Source organism: Topomyia yanbarensis, chromosome 1 (assembly GCF_030247195.1).
Source record: "Topomyia yanbarensis strain Yona2022 chromosome 1, ASM3024719v1, whole genome shotgun sequence".
Classification (NCBI taxonomy): domain Eukaryota; kingdom Metazoa; phylum Arthropoda; class Insecta; order Diptera; family Culicidae; genus Topomyia; species Topomyia yanbarensis.
The window spans coordinates 26,275,700-26,301,017 of NC_080670.1; the positions used below are offsets into that span (position 1 = coordinate 26,275,700).

Consider the following 25,318-nt stretch of genomic DNA (forward strand, 5'->3'; position numbering starts at 1 on the left):
TGTACAAACACTGATTTGGTGTGAACCACCTGTCATTATTGTTGAGTTATAATCGACAGTGTCGTTGTCATGAATCAGAACCGAGGGACGCCCATTAAATTACTATTCCCTTGGTTGAAGCATGGAAAATCCGATATGAGTATTAGCTATGTTATTCACATAGATAACGAGAGAATATTGGCATTATGATTGACAGCATAATGATGAAAATCGTGTTTCGGGCGAAAACTAAAATAAATTTCACATTATTAAATTAGTAATAGAAGCTTCAGTAAGCTATTCAATCTGCCATAGCGATCGTTTTATGTTAGACAAACTTTTATGAACTTTGAAGCAGTCCCACGATCTTAACATAGCACCGGCGCACAGTGGGACGGAATCAAAAAAAGCCGGACATTGATATTTGCGACGAAACTATTGGTTATAGCACTTTGATGTCTTCGGAAAGGTTTCTTTATTTTTTAAGTAGTTTAATATAATGTTGGAAAATTTTTATTTAAGGGGGTATATACGCAGATAAAAAAATAACTTTGCAAGTTGTTGCCAAAATTGATAGTCATGTATGGAAAGTTTGTAGATGAAATGATTTTATGATACTTTGTAGAAGTAGCGAAATTGCTATCTGTTAAGTGAAAAAAGTTATTGGGTGAAATTGAAGTACATGTCGGAATACCCCCTTAAAAAGTGTTTTTTCATTGTAACTTTTTTATTTGATTTTTAACAGTTTCTCGATGTTCTAGAAAGTTGTAGATGCTTTCAAAACACACCTTTTTGTGGAATAGACCAACTCGCTATCTCTTCATTTTTAGGGTGTATGTCTGTTTTTTTGTTTTTTTTTGGGCTAACTTTAAGGGACTATGATTTGTAGAGTAGCAGGTAGCAGCAGCTAAGTTTATTTTTTTGATGTTCAGCCAGAAATACCCTATTGATTCATATATAAATCATAGCGGGATCTAATAGGATCCTTGGAATAATGTGGGATAAAATAGACTAGCATTTCAATAAATTATTTGTATTATGAAGCATGAAAAACAAACTATTATGCGAAATTAATAAACATTTGAAATATTATAGTTCATTCCATATATTCCGACATTCAAAGTTATTTTTTTGTTATTAACATGCTCATGAGTCATCAGTGTCCTGCCAATTATCTTCTTCGTTATTGAATGAACAAGGTATTAATATAACCGAGTATTCTAAGCAACGAAATACCTTGTTCATCCAATGACGAAGAAGATAATTGGCAGGACACTGATGACTCATGAGCATGTTAATAACAAAAAAAAATTAACTTTGAATGTCGGAATATATGGAATGAACTATAATATTTCAAATGTTTATTAATTTCGCATAATAGTTTGTTTTTCATGCTTCATAATACAAATAATTTATTGAAATGCTAGTCTATTTTATCCCACATTATTCCAAGGATCCTATTAGATCCCGCTATGATTTATATATGAATCAATAGGGTATTTCTTGCTGAACATCAAAAAAATAAATTTAGCTGCTACTACCTGCTACTCTCCAAACCATAGCCCCTTAAAGTTAGCCCAAAAAAACCAAAAAAACAGACATACACCCTAAAAATGAAGAGATAGCGAGTTGGTCTATTCCACAAAAATGTGTGTTTTGAAAGCATCTACAACTTTCTAGAACATCGAGAAACTGTTAAAAATCAATTAAAAAAGTTACAATGAAAAAACACTTTTTAAGGGGGTATTCCGACATGTACTTCAATTTCACCCAATAACTTTTTTCACTTAACAGATAGCTATTTCGCTACATCTACAAAGTTTCATAAAATCATTTCATCTACAAACTTTCCATACATGACTATCAATTTTGGCAACAACTTGCAAAATTATTTTTTTTTATCTGCGTATATACCCCCTTAAATAAAAATTTTCCAACATTATATTAAACTACTTAAAAAATAAAGAAACCTTTCCGAAGACATCAAAGTGCCATAACCAATAGTTTCGTCGCAAATATCAATGTCCGGCTTTTTTTGGTTCCGTCCCACTGTGCGGCGGTGGTTTGCATTAGGACAACTCGGTGAATCACCGCTATGAGTTGCACTTTACATATGAACTCGACTGTTCATTTTTGACAATAGACCTTTCTCGTCCGACCTAACCCCCTTTTTTCTTATTTTTATTCAAAAGACTACACATTTTTAAGAATATTTCCGCTGAAATGAGACTTTTTAGATCTATCGTGATTTTTTAATGATTTTTTTAAATTTGAAAAATGCAAGAATGTTGAGTATTTTTTTCACCTTTGCAAGAATGGTGGGACTCAAAATATGTGTTTGGGCAGCACTGTTTTGTATATTTTTGCTTGGCTTCCTGGCAACGCGGCAAATGAAGTGGTGAGTCGCGGTACAATGTTCATTGGATATGTAAACAAACTAAAGTGAACCTCTCGGTGGAGAACGTTGCATGGTAATGTTTAACCTCACTTTTTTGACAGTTCAAAGAGATTGTTTACATGATCTTGGAATTTTTGTTGATTCGATCATAGTATGAGAAACTTGGTTTGGTTCGCTGCCAAATGTTAACACTTTCCCAACAAGGTCGCTCAGCTGTATTTTTTAATTGATGTCGGCATCATACATTGTTCCGTTAAATTTAACATTTTTACTTTTCTTGTACATGATTCATTGAAGAAGCAAGGAATTTCCAGCTTAACATTTGAAAAAGGCCTACTGCCAAATGCAAACAAATCGAATTTTGATGTTCTCTATTAAAATTCTGGGACAGAACCTGTGGATAGATGTTTTCTTTTTCTTTTTTCTGTTCATTTTATCTCTTGTCTTGCATAGCCACTCTTTCTTCCTCACATATTTTAAATGGACTGGCTACATTTGACACTCCCCCTGACTGCATTTGACGGTTGCCTTTGGCTGCATTTGACAGCTCCCCCTGGCTACAATTGACATTAGGTTTTTTCGTATCCACACGTTCCGTCCCATTTAAAAACTATCTATCTGGCCATGTACATAAACATAACGCAACAATGGATTATGAAGAATTTTGATAATGATTTTATAACAAATTATAAAAGAGCCCGGATGATATAAAAGTCCTAACTAGCAATACACTTATTATAAAATGATTATAAAGGATTATTGTAACTGATTCCAAAAGGATTATAAAGGCAGTGAAATACGTACTCAATGAATTAAGGGGTGTGTCTGATGTAAACAAGATGCGCAATCAAACTAAATAAAACAGTATTCAATTTTTAAATAGAATTATAATGAATTCGACCAAAACTTCTTTTGCCTTTTTCTCATTTTCAAATGTTTGGATAGAATTTAGATTATTTTATCGTTGTTGCGATCAATTTCGTTTGGTTTGTTTTGTTCACAATGTTCACGCAGAGCATTTTGGTGATCTATGGCAATTGATGACCTTTACACCCCATACTAAGTCCGCTCCTGTTGCAGCTGTTTCGCCCTGTCCGGCACCGAGTCAACCGATGGTCCAACCTGCGCCGCACTCGTCTGTCGCTATGTCAATGGCAGGGACTTGGATTAAAGGCCAAAATTTCAGCTACGGTTGGTGCAATCGGTTTGCCTTCGGCCACGTTGGACAATCGGCTAACGGGAATATTCAGCGATTCCGATTCGAAGGAGCAAGTAGCAGACTGCTTCGGTTCAGCAATACGCTCCGGTATCGGGCGAAGCTAACACTCCGCCAGGACGAAGGTTTCAACGAGGGGCTCAGGCATAAGTAGCAGAGTCCTTACACTTCCTGCTTGTCGAGTGAACAATTCCGACGAAACCACTGCCGCTCTCGCCAAGTTAGATCACCGTAATAAGTGCGACGTCAGCGGTATAGTGCCAGGATTAGTCGAGAACAGTGCCAGGACTGACTTGCCAAGAGCTACAAGATTAAATAGCAATGCGTTTTTAAAGTGACCATAGTATAAGGTAGAGGCTTTGGCCAGATGATTTATTCAGCAGAATAAGATAGCAAAATTACCCAAAACATAAGACCTGGCTGCCGAAGTGAATCCACACACATCATCACCTACAGAGGCAAGCAATATTGGAACGCAGCGAAATTCCTCACAATGAATTGATCTCGTTAGGTGAAATTCCAGGAAGTACAATTTTCATAGCACAATTTAGTCGACCGAAATTGTAGTCCTCAGTCGAGAGAGAGACTGATAGAGTAGCAGCAGCTAGGAATTTTCTTACGAAAGCTGGCAGCGGTTTCGCGTATCCTACGGTAAGTAGAGAGCGTTAAGACAGATCTCCGAAACATGTCAAGTGCTATTAGATGAGAAAAAACGTCGCATCTATGACCAGTGCGACAAGGACGGTCTGCTGACCAACGGTTCCGTCCGGTACCACCATAACACACGGCACCGGCGACACATATATATTCACAACATACTAATTACTTATCCTTCCGAAAAAGTAAATAAATTGACTATGCAATTTATCATTCGCTGCCTAGTTATTTCCTGCCAATTTGAACAAGACAGCAGTTGCAGAAAGCTTTATTCCGGTGCAAAAATGATGGCAACTCGGGATATAATATAAATTTAAATATAATTTCTCCTCCCTCCAGATTGTATAATGCTCTGCATTCTTATCACTCCTATCAAATCCTTCTTACTCCTTATTGTCAGTGCCGAGCACTGTTTTGCATTTGCCGGCTAAATCAACGACAATGCGATAATCGTCAATCGACGAAACTTTTGCTGTAATGGAACTTGAACACGAATAATAAATAATTGTTCCATTCGAAAGCGATAACCTTGTTGTCCTCATGTTTGCAGCTATCATACGCTGGTAGGCATTCTGACCAATGGAAACGTTTTTCGGTATGGGTATTGAACGATCATTTCAACAACTTATCATCGACCGAATTCGTTACCTATAAAGTTCAGGTAAACTTCACCACCTAAAAATGAGTAATAAATCGGATCATCTTGTTAGGACTTAACCCACGAGCAAACAAACAAATGTGTACAAATCCTTATCCATCATCCAGAAAGCAATCGTTTTATAGCCCAATGCTTGATCTTACGATTCAGCATATGCCACCGGGTTTTGCATCCAGCGCCGATTGGTCAATGTATGAACCAGGGGTGACATTACTCATCTCGAAACGAAAGGTTTATTGTATTCAAGCTTGTGTGAAAGGGTCGATTCGAATTGGTTGCATAATGTGGCACCAGGTTCCCATTGTTCCAATCCTCATCCCTCTTGAGTTGATAGTCTTTCAAAGAGCATCGAAAGTATTCAAGTAATGTAAATTTTAAAAGTCCATGTAAACAAGTCTTAGGTAAACAAGCACACTGAACTGTCAGAAAATTGAGGTTATACATTTTCATGCAATGCTCTATGTTTTTGACAGGTATATGAATGAATCATTTCAGCATCAGTGATGCCAGGTCTATTTAAACAATAGCCTGCAGTGAAAATATAAAAATCTGCAGATTGCTACAAAAATGTTCAATAAATGCGACGTAGAAATGTAGTATGTATATAATTTAAATGATCAAAAATGTTGAAGGCTTGTGTATAAATTGGCTGGCATAGGCTTTGCTCTGCTAAATATTTGTAATCTGCAAAACATCTGCAGTGAAAATGCAAAATCTGCAGATTTACTAATATATATGCAGATCTGGCATCCTTTTAGTATTCCCCACAGGAAATTCATCCAAATGGTGTAAAAATACGGGGAAACAAGGCAAGATAGGTATTCAGAATATAGGGTTTAATGAGCAGCTTGCACTATTTTTGATTTTTTCAATAGTTAGAGGTACCAAATTATCGCGGCAATCGGCAGTAACGAATTGGGGAATAAAAAGGAAGCATCCTATCATATAAAATTTTTTGACGAGAAAGGTCTATTCACTTGTACTGTTTACATGGACTTACAAAAAATCTTTGTGATTTGATTCGAGTGAATTGAGTCGTCGCTCAATTTTTCTAAGTTCATGTAAAGAATCTAATGCGAATCACCGCCGGTGATGCCAGATTTGCTGCTATGTATGTATTGCACAGTTTGAAGGTGTGATGAATCAAAAGTGCAAATCCTTCGACTTGACAGATCTTTGACATGTTAAAGGTTCAAAACAGACTTCTTCTTACTTGTACTAGCTGGTAGGTTAGCATGGCTGCCAGTCTTGCGGTTTTTATAATATGTTTAATCGAAAGAGTTAATTTTTTGTCGATTTCATACCTTTTCATTTGGTAACCGTGAAAAAAGTGTGATAGCGATGTGACCAAAAATCCAACTTTCAAATCAATAAACAATATACAGTCGTGATTCGCTAGTTGGACGCATTTTAACTGGATCACTTTTTAGTTAGACCTCCGCTAGTTGGACCATTGTCCAACTAAAAGGCATCTCATGTCAAATTGACTTTTACAATATATCTAGTAATGTCTACTTTGGAGAGTTTTTGACATCTGTCAGTCAGTCCAACTAGCGAATTAAATCCGTTAGTTGGACATAGGCTGTGGCCCAACCAACGAAGCACGACTGTATTACAAACTTTTTATAGGCATGCTGCCGGTTCCAGGCATCTACAGACTTTATAAAAAGTAATAACCTGTTTATCAAATTTATTGAAACACACTGATTAAATTTTGTGTGCCAAAAGCATACCAACGCTTCATCCCCTAATTTCGACGAATGGTTAATCTCACTAGAATGAATGTATTTGACAATTCTTTCAAAATTGTATTCTGTTTTCATTTCGTATCTGCTAATGTAACTAGGATTTATACAACCAACTATAGCAATAATTTATGACACTGAATATTATTTCCGAAATGTTTAATGATTCCAGTTTCCATACGTAAGAAATAGAGAAAAAACCAACAAAATAGAGCGTTATTGACCACTGGAAGTTGGTTCCATTGACGGCCAGATTTTCTGTTTTTGCGCTTACAATCTCATACCCAAAAGCAATCCTGTTTGAACATTGAGCTGTTCGCGCACAGTCCAAGATAAGCGCAACGCTCTCGAAAAAAATCCATGACACACACTCACACACAACGAAATTTTCTTAGTATTTGGTTTCGTATCAAATTGCTGTTTACGAAGCTCACAAATGATACCCTTTCTTCTACACCTTACATTACCCCTACCCGCCCTTCATAAATAATCTCATCATTGCTGCTGCTGCACGGCATTTTGTTATTTCATCATTCTCTTCGCTACTATAAATAACTTATGACCTGAATCTTCTAAGAAAAAATCCGGCCAACAGATTCCTAGATTAAAGCCGACAAACTTCTATTCGCTAAAACAACTCTTTGCTACCCGTACCATGACGACATACACTCGTTGTGTAGTAAAATAGCATATATCGACATAGATTTTTCATTAGGGCTTAAATCGCAAATGTAAACAAACTGCGTTTTCGCTATTATTTGCATTATACGACTAAAATATTACAAGATTGAGGTGAAAATAAGTTAAAATGGTTTATAGATCGATTTATAATTAAAGAAAACAAAACGGCGAAACATTCATTTACTTCGAGATTTCGACTTAGTTATTATTCACAACATTATCCTGTAAATGGCAGTTCTATTATATAAATCATAATTAATATCTACTGTTATCATGTCTACTCGGTGGTTGCTGCACATAAACATTCGAATATTTTGATATTTTCATGAAATTTGAAGAAAATATGCACGCGTCCTTTCATTTGTATTGGGTTTCTATGCGCCCATTTGCTGAGCCCTATTAAAAAATAGCCTGTCAAGCTCACCTGTTTACCTAGCCCTACCCAGCAAGAGAGAGTCAGTTTAGCCCATTTACCGCGCCCTTCTGAAAATCATGTTCACGGTTTAGCCCTCTTACAAATGGCGATTGCTGAAGGGCGAAATCACGAATGGAATGTAAATTGGGCGTAAGCATTCTTTTAGTTTCTACCCATTAAAACACATAGCAATCAAATTATTTGTTATATTGTTATAAGGTTTAACCATGGTCATAAAGTAATTTATACCTACAATAACAGCTACATTTAAAAAAGCATTGTTGAATATTGAAACTGATTTTTTCTCTATTTGAGTACATTGCGACTTAGGCCCCAATGAAAGATCTGTGTCGATATAAGCTTCACACTACCCAGTCAAAAAGGGCAAGTTGTTGGCTAACGGGGGGCTATTTGCCAACTTGGATGCGCAAATTGCTGTCAATTAGGGGGCTATTTCAAATGCAATATTTGGGCGATTCGCCGCCGTCATTTTTTGCCGCCCTACCCGCCTTTAAATCGCCCACGAAACGCGCCAATTAATTGCCCTTAGTTGCCTAATATGAAAATTACAAATAATGTTTAGTTTCGGATTCATTATCTACTCACATAAACACCACCAAACTATATGAAGAATCAATGGTGGAATTGATATTGCACACCAAAACTTACCACAATCTGACGTTCATTAAGAATTTAGGTCAAAGATCTTGTTCTACTACACTTACACACAATTCTACAATTTCCCACATTCGTTGGCTTAATAAAGTGCACGAAACAAATAAAATTCAAGCGAGAACATACCAATTGTTAAAAAAAAACAATTTTAAGCTTAAGCCAAACATGAAACGCCATGTTTGAAAAAACGCGAAAAACAACCAAGTCCATTTCAGCCGCCAGAAAATTTGTCTAAGTATTGAAATTGCCTTTAAATCACATTCGCGAATTGCATTTGTTTCTAGGGGCAATTAGCATAGGCGAGTTGAGTCAAACGTCAAACTGTTTAAATCGCCTGACCATGTTCGTCCGCATTTTTTTGACCGGGTAATGCTGAGTGAGATATTATCGTTTGGCTCCCCGCAGCCAGCATTGTATCATCATGACGCATTTTGCTTTGTACAATTTTCCCGCTGTTATTAATATTCGTTTGGTATGTATGTGTTCGGAACTGAACCTTACTAAAAAAATTAGCGGGTAACATCAGGACTTAAACCGACAATTATCTACTCGTTAAAATGCCTATTTACACACTTGGCCATAACGACAAATGATGAGTAGTCGATCGAATGAGCTAAATAAACTTCTCATCATTGCAGAACGGTCACAAGTGGGACAGCATGGAGATACCAACAGCATGTAGCTATGGGCTCAACAAACCATTTACCTGGATAATGGCTAAAACAGTTCTTGTTCGGCCTAATCTCTCGGATCAAAGGCTTGTTCAGCTTTCGTTGTTTATTGGGGGTACGATATTGTATTGCACAAGTATGAGGTTGTTTGAATACTAACGAATGATTTGGGAGCTTTTCGTTCACAGTTCCAGAGCGAAAAAACAGATGCATTTACTCTCCTAAAGATTCGTTTTAGGTATAAGATCTTGTTCTGTCTTTGTTTCTTTGTGTACAGGGTGCGCCATCTGGATGTATCCTATTTCAACATTGAATATCTCTGCCATTTTCCAGGCGATTTTAACAGATAAACACAATTCTGAAACGTCATTTAGTGCCATTTTAGCGTCGATTTACAACAAAACAACGCGCTGAAATCGTAGCGCTTTACATTGAAAACGATTGTTCAATAGTGAAAACTGTGCGTGCTTATCGTAAAAATATGGCAGGCATTCGGCGCCTACAAACAAGTCAAAAACGTAATTTTGTGAAGAATTTCTTTGAGTACGGGTCTGTAGCAACTCACCAGATTCCTATTCGACAGCGCCCGCAACACCTTGCCACACCGCAGCCGCTACAAACAAGTTCTGGGCGATTTCGTTTGAACTTGAAACTGAGTCAGGTTCTAACCCCAACTGCTGTCAGTTCATACATTTTGACAGCAGTTGGGGTTAGGAACTGACTCAGTTTCGCCTCAAACAAAAACCACATAAATGTACTAAAAGGCTGCTTGGAAGTGTTGTCAGATATTGTGCTGTTTTTTCCGGATTTCGCATTCTGCCTTAACCTCACAAATTTGACAAGTGCTGGTCCTTTTGTTTACAGTTTGGACTTAACAAATTTGGATTCCATTAAAACAAGCTTGGTGCAAACAACTGATTCCCAAGAAATTTTACTGCAAAACTACTTACCAATTCAGAGATCACCAGAAGTAATTGATAAACAAATAATTAGTTCACTTATTAGGTCTTTCATATACATTTTCCTACAGTAGGGAATAGCACAATTTAATTGCAATTCTAGAGAAGATTTATGCTTCCAAAAACATGATTTCCAACATATTTCAAATGCTTCCCAATATATCATTTTGAGAATACGAATAATCTCTAAGTTAAAAATGTGATCAACAGGACCATCACCTGTCACATTTAATGCATGACGTCATTGTGCAGTGACCAAGGGCGGCCCTTACACGTTCAATATTTTTTATCAATTCTAGAGAGAATTGACAAAAGTATTGAACGTGTAATGTGAAAAAAATGTATTAACGATGTGCATTTCAAATGGGATTGACGTATTGAAGCAATACCGTTAATACTGTGTATTGACAAAAATATTGAACGTGTAAGGGCCGCCAATAACGTCCATCTGTAATTATGAAGCGCAAGGCTTTATTTTGCGGACGAAATAAAAGATTTTCCAGAACTCAAATTCTATAGGTTCCCAAAAGATTCGATGGCGCGGTTATCGTGGGTTCGGTTCTGTGTACGGAAATTTCTCTTTACAAAAACAAACCGAGTAACAGGTTGTGTAGCGGAAGTATGAAAAGATTATGATTTTCATGTAAAATTTGTTTTGTTCCAGTACCGAGTGAATTGAATGTACGATATCGATACAGTTGAATTTTTCAGTTTTCAACTGCATCAATAATATCAAATTGGTGTAAATAGGAGCGAATAATTTCTGCTGCTGTTTCCTTTGGAAAACTCTAGATAGATCAATATTCGATAGCCACCTATGTCATTGAAAACTATTGCGGCATCTTGACCACAAGGTGTCGGTCATTTCGCATTTATAACGGATATCACAGTGATAACTGAAAAATAAGTTCAATTGGCACTCAGCAGAAATACATCATAGCAAGGCGTAGGGAAGGTTTTATCAACCTCGCGCGTCTAATTTACATAAGCGTATGCGGCCCGACCAGTCAACTTAGATTTTTTCCAGAAACGTGAAATTGGTTCCTATAGAATATTTTGGCACCATTGGTCGGGAGGGGTGTGTCAATGTCAACAGGGATTAGCAAAATATAAGAAAGAAGAAGAGGTAAAAAAAGAAGCCAGCTGTCGGCAGTGCGGTAAAATATCAATTTCGAACGAAAATAATCGTTTCAAGTGAAACTTCGAGCCTTTCACTGTAAACATACCACCACTATATCAGTTGAGTTCGGCTGCCGTCTTCGTTTGAGTTACTCAAAGTTCACTGTCAATTGAATAACAGGTTCTAGTCATTTGACGTTTTTGCCTGTTTAGTTTCTATTGAACACCAACCTCACATTAGGTTTTACACCAACCGACATAACCCAACAAAATGAGTCGGATGAACTTCGTTTGACAATTCTCGGTGGTTTGTTTACATGGGAGTTACGTGAGTGCAAATGCAACAGATGAGCACCCGTTGCACTCGAACTCACGCAACTGACAAAGTAAACAAACCACCGAGAATTGTCAAACATGAACTTCATTCATCATGAGTTCATTCGTGTCGTCATCTTGTAGAACTCAATTAGCACTGTCTCAGCTAATGGAAGTGAACCATTCCAATGAACCACTCACAAATGAATATGAAGGAACACTCACTGACATAAAAATAACTCCGACCAAGATAATAAATAATATAGGGTAAAGGCTATGATAAGACGAGGCAACTCAAGACGGATACAGGTACGAGCATTTTTTCTCTGCATGAGTAAGGTTGTATTTTTTTCGATGAAGCTGATAAATCAGGAGGATATGAAAAAGAAAAGAATAAAACAAATGACGTAGTGGGCTTTTCTGCTTAACAAACATAAAACAAATGCACTCAAAAATGACAAATGTTCCGAACCTTTCTTTCTCTTCTTCTTGTAGAGTTTTCTTTCCTTTCTTGTGCCCTGGTGAATAATTGTTGACAGATGACTGTATGCAACTAGCGAGGTTGGCAGTGCAGCCAATTTCTTTGTCATATTTAGATATGTTGCTATAATACACATAATAATGACTGTTTTATTAACTCACATTTCGCCAAAATATATCTGGAACTAATCAATCCAAGATTTTTATCATATACTACATGTTTCTAGCAAATTTGGTCAGCATAACAGCCTATTCATCAGAATCAAATTTGCCACAAACTTTGAAATAGAGATGGACGTACTACCAAAATACAGAAATATACAGAAATCGTATTACTAGTTGCTTTATCTTGTCTTAGGTGTAAACGGGCGAACTCGTTAAAGGTCCAAGATGATAGATAACGGAAATCGATGGTTAGTCATTTTAAATGAAGGCGTAGTTGGTTGAGTGGTAAGCGTGACAGCCACCCATCCCAGTTAGTCTGGGTGCACTCCCAGCCGAGGTCGCTGAGATTTTTCTGAGGTGTAAAATCTTCCTTCGGAAGGCCCGTAAGCCGTTGCCTAGCAAAAGCAAGTATCGGACTAACGTTCCTTCTGCGATCTACGTTCGGGCCAGGCCTGCGCCGGTTTTGTTCAATAAACACTTTAGGATTACCAGGAGTTGCACATTAAAAGATGTTTCCCTAATCCCAAGCACTACTACTGATTCCCTGTGCAACTTCAGCTAGTCTAGATCGATAACGGAGTAGCAGCTACGGGTGGTCGTACAAGGTCAAGCTCAAGCTCAAGCTCGATGGTTAAAGTCATTTTTAAATCAGAGATGAGGGCAACATGGATACCATTTGAAAGGAGGTTAGGCCATTTTGAAATCCAAGATTGCGGCCTATAGTGACCAAGAAACTGTGAAAACAACTATCAATATGGGTATCATTTAAAATAATCATAAAATACTGTAATTTATGAATTTAGGCCATTTTGAAAACAAAGATGGCGGTTTCGGGTAACCACCACAGTAAAAACCATGATCAATATATATCTATATCGCTTTTGCAATGATGGTCACTAGATGACGGAAACTGATGATTGAGGACATTTTGCAATCAATCAATCCAATATGGCGCCTTTTGGTTACCTCAAATCAATAAACCCACCTTCGATATGACCTATTTATAGCATTCATATCGAGTAAAACCTTTTCGAATTCTGTCTGAAAAAGAAAAGATTCTCGTATCTGTAGACTGTACTCGTAATGTGTTCCTATAGAACCAGTGTGGAAGTGTTTTACCTCTTCACCATGTCATCGGAATTGTACACAGGAAACTATTGGTAGAGGTGCAAAAAATAGCTGAATTACATATTTGATTTTAGCAATGAATTTGACAGCTACGTACAATTATGATAGCATACTGCGGCTATCATATTTCTTTTTCAAATTTTCTTAAATTCGCAGAGTTCAGACGAAAATAATGAATCTACTAATAACAGCTTATTGAAACTGGTTGCAATGAAAAATGTTATTTGGTAGTACGTTCATCTCTATAATATTTTTGTTGCAAATTTGATTCTGATGAATAGGCTGTTATGCTGACCAAATTTGCTAGAAACATGTAGTATGTGATAAAAATGTTGGATTGATTAGTACCAGATAAATGCGAAATGTGTGTCAATAAAACGGTCATTATTATGTGTATTATAGCAACATATCTAAATATGACAAAGAAATTGGCTGCACTGCCAACCTCGCTAGCTGCATACACTCATCTGTCATCTGGCACAAGAAAGGCATGATAACCAAAAATACGAAGCCAGTTGTCTCTTTTTGTCTTAGGTTTACCCGGATCTCATTTGACTGGTGCTCACTGGGGAAATTGAAAGCTGATCTATTCATTTGAGAGGATCAAACGAAGGAGGTTGAATATGAATTGCGACTCATTTGAAAGTAGCGGTGAGTGAAGTGCCATGAACCCAGCTTCAGATTAACAACAACTGATGCGTTAAATGAATGTGAATGCTACTGCAGACGACTGATTGACTGCGTTCATTCAGTTTCGATTGAATGAAATGAAATTTTACTGCACTGGCTGTCGGATCCTATCTTACACGCAACCATAAAATAACCTACAGAATAAGTTCTTTTAACTTAAATTTAGTACTTTTGAGCTGTGCGTCGCTTTCGCACTTATTAGTGTTGTCAAAAACAAAACGAGAGATTCGACTCAATCGAGGTCTTCCGTGCAGTAAGGTACTTTTAAGTTGTTTGGGGTATACTCAAAATTAGGTAAATTCAACTTAAATTTAAGTAAATTAAATTCAAGGTTGAGTTATTATTTTTGCCGTAGTTAAATGGAAACTACCTTCAACACGGTTTACCTAATTTTACCTTCCTGCACGATACCCCGAGATTGAGTCAAAAGTATTGAATTTAAGGTAGTTTTTCGATGGCGTGTAGGTTTGGAATAACATTGACAGATGATCATGACTGTTGTAGTGTTGTCTTCGCTCCCTTTACACACACTCTCTCGTTTATTATAAATATTCCACCAATAATACTAAACTTCACTAGATTTGGCTCCACTGGCGCGTATGAATACATTGTAAATTACAAGCAATTTTAAAATTATTTAGCGTGCATTGTTGGCTGTTTATCTTTTTAAAACAAGGTAACTTTAATTAATAGTTGAACTTATAAAAGATTTGTAACGAACTGCCATGACCCGCGAAACCTTGAGACGAGATGATACTAATAGGATTTTCGATTGATTGAAACCGGTGTAGTGGAGTCCACTGAAACTGCACCGTTTTTGCACTTTCTAGCAGAAGTTCAGAAAACTGGGTATGTTCCATTGACATTTCTGCTAGAAACAAAAACCAGTGCACTCCACTACACCGGTGTCAATCAATCGAAAATCCCATAAGTTAATAATTGTGATTGCTAGTGCTAAATTTTTTCTACGGTTGAATGATGGTACGACTGAAATTAACTTAGTATAGTAAAAAAAACATCGCACTCAGCTCGAGCTAGAATATTGCATTGGCGGTTTTTTTTTCTTCTTCACATTCCCAATTGTCTACATCACTAAATAATAAGCAATGAAGAAGTGAGAATTATTTGCTCACTTCTTCTTAATTGTTCATCTACCGGCTCAAACAGATTCCAAACATTTTTCATTAATACCTAAGTACTTTTTAAGTGCCACCTGACGCAGACGTGCTCTGAACCAATCCAGTTAGCGTCTCGCACTAGAAAACCCCGGACAAACGAGTTTCAAGGACCTGTAATGACGGTTAGTTGCTCTCTTAAACGTACCTCAAAACTGTTCCCAAATCAACTATCGAGATTGCCGCAGTTTCGACTACTTCCTGTGTTTGATCTGCTGAATTAGTTGTATAACAACATATATTTCCAATCAGGTCAACGTTCCGCATCTGTCCCTCACCCAAACGGTTCTAAACTGGTTAACCATGTCAGACGTGTTAAGCCAAAAATTGTCCTCTAAGCAATCTCAACACCTTTTGATTGAACCTGATGCAAGATTTTAATTTGTATGCGTGTTTTGTTTCAGTTCGCTATTGTAAAACAGAGACTAGCCCTAAGAGGATTATCGATACAACAAACAAGTTTTTTCTATAATTTCTCCTCCCGAAGGTCGATAACGTATAAAGTGCATAAAGAATTACCTCATCTCGCTGGCGATGTGTTCAACCACGTGCTCGCTTCGTTAACCGAAGCCAACGATGTTTCCGATAAATAACCCGCCATCGAATGAACTCCCGCTGCCGACGCATCCACGATGAACGTTGCGATGTTTTGACAATGAATGTGTCGCGGCCGCTTAAAATTCAAATTGTCACGTAACAGCTCCGTCTTAGGTCACTAGTACAGACTCAAGCTTCACGCACGATAGCGCCGAAACAATCTGTGTTTCTTTGGAAAAAAATATATTAAAATGCACAAAATACTACTCCGCTGGGAAGGTCACATCACAACACAAAGAGATCGGCTGTGAAGCAACCTAATTTTGATGAATTGGTTGCGGTCTCTTTTGCTGGTCGAAACTATGAATTGATTTTCCGGTACGCATTAACATTGGAGATTTGACGGACAATAGTGTAATTGCTACACCATAAAATGGCGTAGCCGATGCTGGGAGAGCTCGACGTTTTTAGATAATAAATATTAATTCACTCAAGCTGAGGGTTTGACAAAGTCGACGACCTGTCTTGCCTCAATATTTCTGTGTATATACACTTGAGCTGTGGAATAGATAAACAGGAAGAGCACTTAATGGGGGAATGCTACTGGTTCTGTCACGGCCTTGGCTATGAAACAATCGTTATTTTCAATTTGTTTTTTATTGTTTTCGTATAGGAGATGAGTCACTGTGATTAGTATTTAGATCTATTGTGTTTCTTCCTTAATCTGAGTGTGCTATCTGTTACGACATATCACTGTTATATTAGTGAGTGATTGTATTTATTGTCTTCCCAGTTAACCCTTTTCGACGCGATTTTTTTCATTGTTTATACTATTATTTTAAAGATTTATATAGGTTTTCGGGATCGCTGATTCTGACGTCGAAAATGTAAAATTCAAAATGACGGATCCAATATGGTAACTGTGTTTGGCTAAATTTCATGGTTTTTTATATTAGCCTAAAACGTCTTACAAGGGGGTTAGTTGAGAAGTTATTCTTGTCTCTCAGAATCTTTTACAGACCAACATAATAATAAACTCCATTTTTGCATATTTTGATAATTTTTTTCGAAAAAAATTGACCTACGAAAAATTCTACAAAAAATCTATTACTTAGCTCAATGTTTGAGATACTTGCAACAAAAAAATGGGCCTCTAAGACTTTTAGTTCATACACTGCCGAATTTATTGTTAAAAAACAAGATTGATTAAAACTAATAATTAATTAACAAATTCACATAATTTTTATTATGCTAGTTGTACTCCTTACATTTCCAAGAGTTGATTATAAGAAAGAATTTGTATTTGTATGTCAACGCTATCGAGAAATCAAATAAAAACTTAGGAGAAGTAGATGGGACGTATCCGTCCCATTGCGTCGCAAAGAGTTAAGGGGACCTTCTCCTGGATTCGGCGGAAAATCAAGCAATATTTGAGATTTTTTTGTGGAAAAACGAAACGACATATGAACTTCTGCTTTTGATCTATTATTCGTTTTTATCTATAATTATACCTAAATTCAATAAATTTTGATGATAAAAACAATTTTATAGTCGTTAAAGAAAACAAGTAAAATTTGTCTTTTTTTTACTGTTATCTCGTTTAAAAAATATGAATAATTGATTGTTCAGGCCCATGTTAGGTATAAGTTAGACAAAAAAGTATATTTTTTCCAAACATTTTTTGAATAAAGGACATGAGATCAATAGAACAAGACCTAGTCTTGACGTTAGCACAACAACGTGGTTTCGAGATAAACACCATTTTTAAGACTCTATTTTGAATTTTCGAAAAGAATCATTTTCTAATTATCGATAAATAATGAATAAAAGATCAAAACCAGAAGTACGTATGTCTTCATTTTTCCACAAAAATGTTGCCTTGATTTTCCATCCAATCCAGGAGAAGGTCCTCTTAAACTTAAACAACGCCCTTGGTCTGAGCAGCTCCATGCTGTTATCGTTAAAGTTTATCGATTGTCGAAGTCCATTTTTCACTTAATTTCTTAATGCTTTGTTTTCTCATTTTTTCAATTCCATTTTAGAGTGTTTGATGAGACTCCAAAGAATTGTTCGGGGCCAATAAAACCAGTGGATCGGCACAGCTTTTTCATTCACCGCAAATCTAGAATGTCCTGAAACCCAGATAGATACTGTTGGAGTGCATATCGGTATTTTTTATTCAGACATACTTAAGTGTATTCTAGAATTGCATAAAAGGGGAAAGGTCAAAAATTGTATAACTGATACGTCCACTATTTCATACTGAACGCCATTTTGATTTGAATTGTTTCATATTCCTATTTATTTCATGAGTTTCCTTGAGGTTTCATTTAACGATTGCCCAATATTTTTCAGTTGGGTTTTAGTCCTTGGGTACGGCTTGCACTTTGTTGGAGACATACAAATCCTGAGCCATTTTCACATATTGATAGGAAGCTAGTTCTGGCCAAAATAATACGGAACAACTATGATTCTTCAAAAAAGACAACAAGCGTGTTTGCAATCATTTTCTGAAATAGATATAATTTATTGACTATACCAGTTGCCATGAAAATTTCGCTTTTCCACATGCGCAAATCGTCTTCCAAACACAATGATTATTGACCACAACAGAATAGTTTTGAAACCCAATATGCGCTAAAAAGGGTGGGGAATGGAAGAGTTAAATCATAGCATAATACTGGCCGAGTATCGGGTCCGCAACTACAGTTTGGATTTTGTTGGCGAGCGGCAGCCTGGAATAGTGCTGCATCAAGCCGGCTGCTAGATGGGGACCAGCAACAGAGAGCTTACCAGACTAAAGAAACTCAGAGCAAGAGAAGTATGCCCAGACATTGTATGGCAACATGTCAAGTGTTATCAGGATAGATAGTAGCTCAATTGGATCCGTTTTCGATACCTGAAAACGAATCCAAACGATTCAAAATGAAGTTTCCGCAGTTTTTCCTATGAGTTTCTTTACTACTACCAAACACTGTCGTTCAACTTTCGAGAGCTAACTTCTTTTGCCAGTGCAAACCGGTGTCGCATTTAGAATTCATTACGACTTATGAAGGGACGATTACTCTTTTGGAAATCGGAAAAATGGCGATATTATCATAACTGCAATATGGCGCTGAACTTCATATGCCTCTCACCGAACGTCACTCTGAGGTTAGTTATACTCTACTTTCGTTACTAGACTATTCTACTACAGAACGAATGATGTGCCTTTTATACGGGGAATTTCGGCATTGACATTTCGAAGGAAGAGAACTACGGGTTCGTGACATTTATGAAACAGGCGCATCCGTTGACTGAATATCCCTGACTACCAAAGCAGGTTTCGAGAAGGACGATCAACGATGGACCAGATGTTTACCATTTTATGAAGCCTGGATGAAATTTGGGAAGAAAACTTGCGGACTCATCGGACAGTTGTTAGATTTCAAGGCTGCGTACGATTCAGTGAAAAGAGCCGTACTGTGGCAGATAATGCTTAATCATGGATTTCTGACAAAACTTATTAACCCATTAATGCCCATGTTGTTTGTGGACAACAACGTTTTTAAACAGCTATAACTTTTGATTGAGGCAAGATTTGCTCACAAAACCAAGTAAGGCTAATAAATATGACTATTGGCTTTCATTTGAGTATTAACAGTTACAAGGATCAGCTCTAGAACTGAAGTTATTGCAATTAGTCTGAATGAACTCCGATGGAGCAGTGCTGCCAGGGACCGTTTACGTTGACGACGGAAAATGAATTTTTCATATAACTTCGTTATGTTGCAATATTAGTGAAAACTGATAAAACTTATCAATTTAGACTATTTTTGGCTAGGTTTTCCACGCAGTTGTACTATTGTAAATATTCTAGGAGAATTGTAGTGAGTATTGGAAGTTAAAAATTAAGCAGCTTCTAGCACTGCAAGGAAAGTACCTACCTTTACGAAGAAAGGTTTTTCGAGTTTCTTGACTCCACCTTTTTAAAGGAAAAATAGTTTTGAAACCCTACATGCACTAGAAAAAAGTTGGGCATGAAAGGGTTAAGCTAATTCGTCTGACGCAAAATACATCCGACTTATTTGAAATTAAAAGGGTTGAAGCAGTGTGATGCACTAGGGCCATAGTACCAAAATTCCTTGGATTACCGATCCATTGCCGGTGTCGTGATACTGGTACTGAATAAAAGCAAGTACCGATATTTGCGGTACTATGCAAAACTTTAAGTACAAAATATCTAACCTTTACTGTACTATTCGGTCGAAAATATTTACAACGATCCTGTTGTTAAATTCGTTTATCTGAAACGGCTCATTGTGTCAACTTAATAGTAGTCGAACCTCATAAAATTTTACAAGATGTGAAAAATAAAAATAAAAAGAACGGATATTAGTGGCTCTTTGACATACCTTGTGCGCGCGACTTGCCATTGTACGTGAAGTACAACTTTTTTCGCGTCGAACCGAAACTTTAATCTAGCCAACTGCGTTTTCGGGGTCACTCGTTTCTCTCTCCAATTTTTTCATCAGGGCTAATTTGTTACACGTTATCAATAATGAATGCCTTATATGGTGGAACTGCAGATAGGCGGCTTCCGAAAGTCTACGCTACATTATCACTTTCAGTAACTGTTCCACATCGCGAATAATCAGTCTAATGCGAAAGACTGGAAAAGATTAGCCATCGCATTTGTCCAGAGTTCCATTTATTGCTTCTGGGACTCACTCTGATTATAATATATAAAACAAGAATAAACTGAACGGATTGCTTTAATTCAAAATAACTGTTTTTTGCCGCCCGCTTCACGCTGCCAGAAGCAGAAAGTAGATTGAGTATCGTGACCGTTGTCTTTTACTATTGGAAACAAACTGATAAAACGATTTTAATTTAGTGTATTAACAAATTACCGACACTTTGATTTTTTTGTTGTAATTTTCCATGTAGCTATTCGGATTAATTCCCATGATTCTATATTTAGGTAGAAAAAGCAATACATTGAACATGTATTGTCGATCAGAATTGATGGCATGTAAAAGATGTCCAAAAAAATCATCATTTTGATCACTTAATTTCATGCTGGAGAGTTCCTCACTTTTTAATAAAATTTCGAATACCGGGTTACAGTACTGTTCAGCCGGTTTCTGGCAAAAAGAGTCACTCTCTAATCAATTGTTCAACATAGGGCTTGGAGATGTGATACACAGATCAGATGTACAAAGAATCACGACCATCATCACGCTATATTACATGCTTCTTGGCTTCGCAGATGACATTTACATCATTGGCGTTGATTGTAGAGCAGTGGAAGAGGTATTTGTGCCTTTTAGGAGGGAAGCTGCAAAAATCGGACTGAGTATAAGCAAAATACATGGTAGAGAGCGAGGCAGTCCAAACGGTATTGGTTCCGAAGTGGAAATCGAAAGGGTGCGGTATGAGGTTGTCGATGTAGAATTCATGTATCTTGGAATACTAGTTACATATTATAACGATGCGCGAGGTAAAAAAGTTGTGCTGCGGCTGTGAATTCATCGGCACGGAAGAAAATGAAGAATGGTGTAGACGAATAAACCAAAGTTTTATCAACTATACAAACGTATTGACATCGGAATGGAGAGAAAACGCCAGAATACAGTGCGCTGGACATGTAGCGCGAATGCAAGATGGATGTGCGGGGGGCTTTCAAGGAATTGAACGAAATCTGTGCGATCTTAGCCAAATTACGAAAAGATGGGGTTATAGAGAGCACATTTTTACTCAGTGAGAGGTATAACACAGTATATTTAATGCATTGGTTTCATACCTACGATAACTAATCTCTCTAAAAATATTGTTAGTAAGTGTATGTGCTTTCTAGGATATGTACTAACGAGATATACCAGTAGTTTTAAAAAAGGTTTTATTGATGTATGTAGGACTAGCCAGTTGCTTGAGGCACTTACACAGATTGTGTGACTATTTGGATTTGGTATCGATCTAATGCCAATTTAATACTAGTTTAGACTTATCCGTTTTCTGGCACCAAGTTGCTGCTAGTTACTGATGAGCTGATTTCAAAACACCAAAATTTAACTTTATCTAGGTTTTCTTGAGCTTACAGGATTAAATATCAAAGGAACATAGGCTTTATAATGCTATCCTGGAACCGTTTATAACGTTGGTTGACTTAATCATAAAATGGCGGAATTTTTCATGAAAAATTGCAATTCTGCCGTTTTATGAATAAAAACCCCTCCTAATTGAAAAATTATCTCGAAAAGTCAACGTAAGGGTTAAGTATTTTTTACGTAGAATGTGTATGCAGAATTTGAAATAAATCGGCTAAGTAGTTTTGAAATGACAGTTAACACCGCAAATCGTGTTTTTTCCAGAGACGTTCTACAAAAAGCTTCGTCATCGAGTCACTTTTCCATATTTTTGCATAGAAAAAAGTACAGAATGTTACTGAAATAGTACATCGTAATGCACAAAAGCTTTGATCAATTCGCTTCACTCAAATAGCTGAAAAAATAGCAAAAAAATATATTTTTTTCACGCTGAAACCTTTACCCTTCGTTAATGAGATTCATATTATCAACTCCCCACAATTTATGAATAGCTAATTATAACACAGTACCTTTATGGAATTGATCTTTCTTAAAGTTGTGGAGATGCAGATTTCCTCAAAAAAGCGACTTGCCCGTCTTGCTAAACAAATTATAATTCACTTCCAATTTATTCCAGTTTTTCTAACTATCACCATAAATGATGATTAGTTAGAGCAGATTTACTCCGCTGTCTGGAAAGTCCGGTTGATGATTCGTTGTTGTTAAAATACGATCGTAGAAGTTTGAGTACAGCCTGTGCGTGATGGAGCAGCTTGGTAACTCATTAGATCCACGTACGAAAAAAATGTTGCTAGATGCTTAACAAACAGCAATCCCTGTTTGACTGCCACTGTTATGTTGTCCATTAATGTTCACTTCTCGTAAAAAACAACCAACATTTGACGTCGGTACCATGAATCACCATGTTGCTCCTCCAACGGGCACTTTAACGTTCAGTACACACTTCACTTGATTGCTCTGTAGTTTTTTTGTCACTAATTCTAAGACATATATGGTTCCAGAACTTTACAAATCAATCCAAAAACCAAACAAAAACTTACTCACTTGATAGAGATTCAATTGCGGAGATAACACTTGTTTTTTTTTCCAAGCAGTGTTTCCGGGTTGATTTTTTGTTCTTTTAATCGCGCACTAACTAACACTTCTTTGCATTTTTGATTTCAGACATAGGCATATCCTTTCCCAACACTTATCCTACAAGCTCCAATTATTTTGATAGATTCGTTTTTTCCCTCTCGAAACTTCGTATTTCTCCTGTCTTCCAGAAAAGCACAGAACTTCTCAACCAGCGACGACCCCCGAACAATGCTCCACCGATCAGGATCTCCTTGCAAATTAGATTTCACCTGTGAACTTTCCGATTCTCCGAACAGACACCCACTGGAAATGCTTCCGCGCCGCTACACAGCTAAAGTATTACTGAAGAACCAAATCAGCCGCAGGACCGAGGTAGCTTCGAAACGGAACGCAACGACACAATGCATAAGCGACGAACCCTGCCGCTACCACAGAGCTGCAGATCTGATGAACACTCCGCGTTGCTATGATGATTGCCGTGATTGCTGTGTCTCTGTTGGACCACTCGAAGATCTTACGCGCGTCACACTCTGCTGGAACGCCGAAAAACAAATCGTGCTGCTACCAAAGCAATCTAAATCGAACCGAAGCAGCAAAATCGCATAACGTCAAGCAGATTGTTGGACCCGCGTGCGGGGTTTCGCTGCGGTAGCAAAGCATCCCATTGTTAGGATAGGGAAAGCTGTGTTCAGCGAGTGAACCACACAGCCAGTCGCAAACAGCAAATTGTGGTATTTTTACATTTCATCGAAAAAAGCTTACGGCGGCCGCGTGGTGAATGAACGGATGAACTTCGGTTGATCATGCATGAACTGCTGTTGCGTTGCGATGGATGCGCGCGCTTGGTTACCCTCGGTCGCGTGTGATCAGTAAGTGCGATAGAGGGACAATTCATGTTCTACAAATTGTTTCAATTACGCTGCAGTGGAAATCAGCGTGATTTAATTCTGCCGCCGGATTAGTCAATTGGCAGGGCATTCGGGTCTTGGGCACGCGCTGATGTCGATTATAATTGATGTATCTTCAGTGCCAAGCAGGGTTAATGGGGGTTATTTTGAATGTAAAGCTCATAGTTCATTCTTTATATCAGTTTCTAATTCTTGTTCTTTTTAATTACTTTTATCGGAGAGCATAATTGTTTCATTGTGCACCATGTCTTCCAATAGAGCCTTGAGATGCTAATGAAGAACAAGAAATCAAAAAGTTCTGCGGCCTACTAGAAAGGCATTTTTCCCTTTCTCACATTATCGCGATCACGCGGTGAAATACTTCGTACAGATATCATACAAAATATAATAAAATATTATCATCCTCTCTATTCGCATGAAACAATGCTCAATTGCTTAGAATATAATTCAAGATCCAAGAAATTAAGTCAACAACTATCCAATTCCCAACTGCTTTATAAGTAATTGTAAATAATTTGTCACGTGTGAACTTTAGTCTCTAATCTTTCATTTTAATAATAAAGATTTTAGCTTTTGAGTTATTTGCCTCTTTTTCGATATAGACCGGAAATTTTAACCATATGTGCTGGATTGGAAAACGATCCTAGTTTAGCTGCATGCAAGAAAATCGACTTTCCAACTACACTATGCTAAGTAAAAGACAAGAAACTAAAAATAAAAAATAAAAACCTAGAACAAAAAAAATAAGAAATGAAACAAAAACCAGAACACGATAATAAAGAAAAAGAAAAAAAACCAAATAAAAATGAAACAAAAAAATCAAATCCAAAAAAAACAACAAAAGACGAAAAACATGAAACGCAAATAAAAACAAAAAAATATAGGAGAAAGGCAAAAAAATAAAGCAATTACAAAAAAAAAACAAAAAATAGAAAAAAAAGAAACAAAATACAAAAAACAAGGGAAATGACAAGAAACGAAAAATAAAAAGCAAAACGAAGAACGAAAACAAAGAACAAAAAATGAACCAAAAAACAACTCAGAAAATACTGAAAATAAAAAACAAATAGCAAAAATGTAAAAAAAAACAAAAATATAAAAAAGAACAAAAAAACAAACAACTATTAACAACAAAAAGCAAAAATTTAAAACGAACAGAAACAAAAATTAGAAAACAAAAAAACCAGCAATAAAACAAGAAACGAAAAATAAAAAGCAAAACGAAGAACGAAAACAAAGAACAAAAAATGAACCAAAAAACAAAAAACAACTCAGAAAATACTGAAAATAAAAAACAAATAGCAAAAATGTAAAAAAAAAACAAAAATATAAAAAAGAACAAAAAACAAACAACTATTAACAACAAAAAGCAAAAATTTAAAACGAACAGAAACAAAAACTAGAAAACAAAAAAACCAACAAAAAAACAAGAAACGAAAAACAAAAAAAAAACAAGAAAAAGAACAAAATCAAAATATAGAAAAACAGATAACAAAAAAAGAACTAAAAACTAACAACTAATAAATAACAACTAACAACCAACAACTAATATTTAACAACTACCAACCAACAACTAACATT

General features: G+C 36.7%; 1 protein-coding gene across 3 annotated transcripts in view; it reads right to left on the minus strand.

Annotated features, from left to right (window-relative positions):
- The window catches only part of LOC131677138 (acyl-CoA Delta-9 desaturase-like), a 49,917-nt gene extending 26,738 nt beyond the window's left edge, over window positions 1-23,179 (minus strand). The window contains exon 1 of one of the 3 annotated variants that reach the window (XM_058956781.1): window positions 22,797-23,179. The gene's annotated coding sequence lies outside the window, so the exon portion shown is untranslated. Of the gene's footprint in view, window positions 1-22,261; window positions 22,658-22,792 lie in introns of those variants that run through there. The other 2 variants (XM_058956782.1, XM_058956783.1) reach the window with 2 other exon arrangements.
- Window positions 23,180-25,318: the final 2,139 nt, after the last annotated feature.